This window comes from Triticum dicoccoides, chromosome 5B (genome assembly GCF_002162155.2).
Source record: "Triticum dicoccoides isolate Atlit2015 ecotype Zavitan chromosome 5B, WEW_v2.0, whole genome shotgun sequence".
Taxonomy (NCBI): Eukaryota; Viridiplantae; Streptophyta; class Magnoliopsida; order Poales; family Poaceae; genus Triticum; species Triticum dicoccoides.
Genome location: NC_041389.1, coordinates 643,431,075 through 643,434,242, shown reverse-complemented (window position 1 = coordinate 643,434,242; position 3,168 = coordinate 643,431,075).

The following is a 3,168-nucleotide window of genomic DNA, read 5'->3' as shown; positions in this document are numbered from 1 at the left end:
TTTGATATTCCTTTTCTTTGAAATACTGAAATAGGCAAAAAAAACAACAATATGGGCTGGGCCTTCGGTTAGTAGGTTAGTCCCAAAAATGATATAAATATGTAGAATAAAGCCCATAAACATCCAAAAGGGGTAATATAATAGCATGGAACAATAAAAAATTATAGATACGTTGGAGACGTATCAAGCATCCCCAAGCTAATTCTTGCTCGTCCTTGAGTAGGTAAATAATAAAAAGAGAATTTTTGATGTGGAATGCTACCTAGCATAATTCATAATGTAATTTTCTTCATTGTGGCATGAATGTTCAGATCCAGATGAATACAAAATAAAAGTTTATATTGACATAAGAAATAGTAACACTTCAAGCATACTAATCAAAGTAATCATGTCTTCTCAAAATAACATGGCAAAAGAAAGTTCATCCCTACAAAATCATATAGTTAGGCTATGCTTCATTTTCGTCACACAAAGATGTTCCCAACTTCTATACCCCCGATGACAAGCCAAGCAATTGTTTCATACTTAAATAATCTCAAACTTTTTCAAACTTCAAGCAATACATGAGCGTGAGCCATGGGTATAGACTATGGGTGGAATAGAATATGATGATGGGGATTGTGTGGAGAAGACAAAAAGGAGAAAGTCTCACATTGATGAGGATAATCAACGGGCTATGGAGATGCCCATCAATTGATGTCAACATGAGGAGTAGGGATTGCCATGCAACGGATGCACTAGAGCTACAAATGCTCAACAAAGGAAAACTAGTGGGTGTGCACCCAACTTGCTTGCTCATGAAGACCTAGGGCATTTGAGGAAGCCCATCGTAGGAATATACAAGCCAAGTTCTATAATGAAAAATTCCCACTAGTATGAAAAAGACAACTTATGAGACTCACTACATGAAAAACAAGGTGCTACTTCGAAGCACAAGTGTGGAAAAAGAGATAGTAACATTGCCCTTTTATTTATTTATTTATTTTTCTTTTTTCTTTTCTTTTGTTCCTTTTTTTCCTTTTTTTTCTTTTTTTCTTTTGGGCCTTTCTTTTTTTGGCCTTTCTTTTTTTTCTTTTGGCAATGTTCTAATAATGATTATCATCACACTTCTATTGATTACAACATAAGAATTACAACTCGAAACTAGAACAAGATATGACTCTATATGAATGCCTCCGGCGGTGTACCGGGATGGTGCAATGAAACAAGAGTGACATGTATGAAAAATAATGCATGGTGGCTTTGCCACAAATACGATGTCAACTACATGATCATGCAATGGCAATATGACAAAAGTAAAGTATGTCATGAACATGAAGAACAGAACGGTGGAAAGTTGCATGGCAATATATCTCAGAATGGCTTTGGAAATGCCATAATAGGTAGATATGGTGGCTGTTTTGAGGAAGATATAAGGAGGTTTATGTGTGATAGAGCGTATCGTATCACAGGGTTTGGATGCACCGGCGAAGTTTGCACCAACTCTCAAGGTGAGAAAGGGCAATGCACGGTACCGAAGAGGCTAGCAAAGGCGGAAAGGTAAAAGTGAGTATAATCCATGGACTCAACATTAGTCAAAAGAACTCATATACTTATTGCAAAAATTTAGAAGTCATCAAAAATCAAGTACTACGCGCATGCTCCTAGGGGGATAGATTGGTAGGAAAAGACCATCGCTCGTCCCCGACCGCCACTCATAAGGATACACAAGCCAAGTACACTTCATGTTTCAAATTTGTTACACAACTTTAACCATACGTGCAAGCTAAGGGACTTGATAACTTCAACACAAGCATTCTTTGAATTCATAATCACCCAATTATCATGACTTTAATATCACTACCTCCATATCTCAAAACAATTATCAAGTATCAAGTTGATCATAGCATCCAATTCACTTCCTATGATAGTTTTTCTTATACCCAACTTGGATGCTCATCATTCTAGGACCAACTTTATGACAATAGAAAATACCATGTTGTTCTAAAAGACTCTCAAAATAATATAAGTGAAGCATGAGAGACTAGCAATTTCTTCAAAATTAAGACACCACCGTGCTCTAAAAGATATAAGTCAAGCACTAGAGCAAAAACTATCAAGCTCAAAAGATATAAGTGAAGCACATAGAGTATTCTAGCAAATTCGAATCAAATAGGCTTCTCCCAAAAGGTGTGTACAGCAAGGATGATTGTGGTAAACTAAAAAGCAAAGACTAATTTAATACACGACGCTCCAAGCAAAACACATATCATGTGGCGAATAAAAATATAGCTCCAAATAAAGTTACCAATGAACGAAGACGAAAGAGGGGATGCCTTCTCGGGGCATCCCCAAGCTTAGGATTTTGGCTATTCTTGAATATCTTGGGGTGCCATGGGCATCCCCAAGCTTAGGCTCTTGCCACCCTTTATTCCATAGTCCATAAAAGCTTTACCCAAAACTTGAAAACTTCACAACACAAAACTCAACAGGAAATCTTATAAGCTCCGTTAGTGAAAGAAAACAAAACCACCACATAAGGTACTGCCATGAACTCATTCTTTATTTATTTTGGTGTTAAACCTACTGTATTCCAACTTATTTATGGTTCATAAACTAATTTACTAGCCATAGATGCATTGAAATAAGCAAACAACACACGAAAAACAGAATCTGTCAAAAACAGAACAGTCTGTAGCAATCTGTAACTAACGCAAACTTCTGGAACTCTAAAAATCCTACCAAAATAGGAAGTCCTGGACAATTTGTATATTGAACAGAATAAAAAATAATTAATGCAAAAGCACGTTCCTGTGATTTAACAAAATTATATCCGTGCGTGCAAAGTTTCTGTTTTTCAGCAGAATCAAATCAACTATCATTGTAGGTTATCCTATAGGTTCTACTTGGCACAAACACTAATTAAAAGATAAAAACACATCTAAACAGAGAGTAGATGCAAGATTAATTCCTAAACAGGAGCAAAAACAAAGAACATAAGAAAAATTGGGTTGCCTCCCAACTAGCGCTATCGTTTAACGCCCCTAGCTAGGCATAAAAGCGAAGATAGATCTAACTAGTGCCATCTTTAATTTTCAGTTTTTTAGCGGAGTCATGCTCGAATCCGGGAGGTTCTTCTCGCTTCCCTTCATACTATGAAATTTTTAGATCTAAAGAATCCAACCGCTT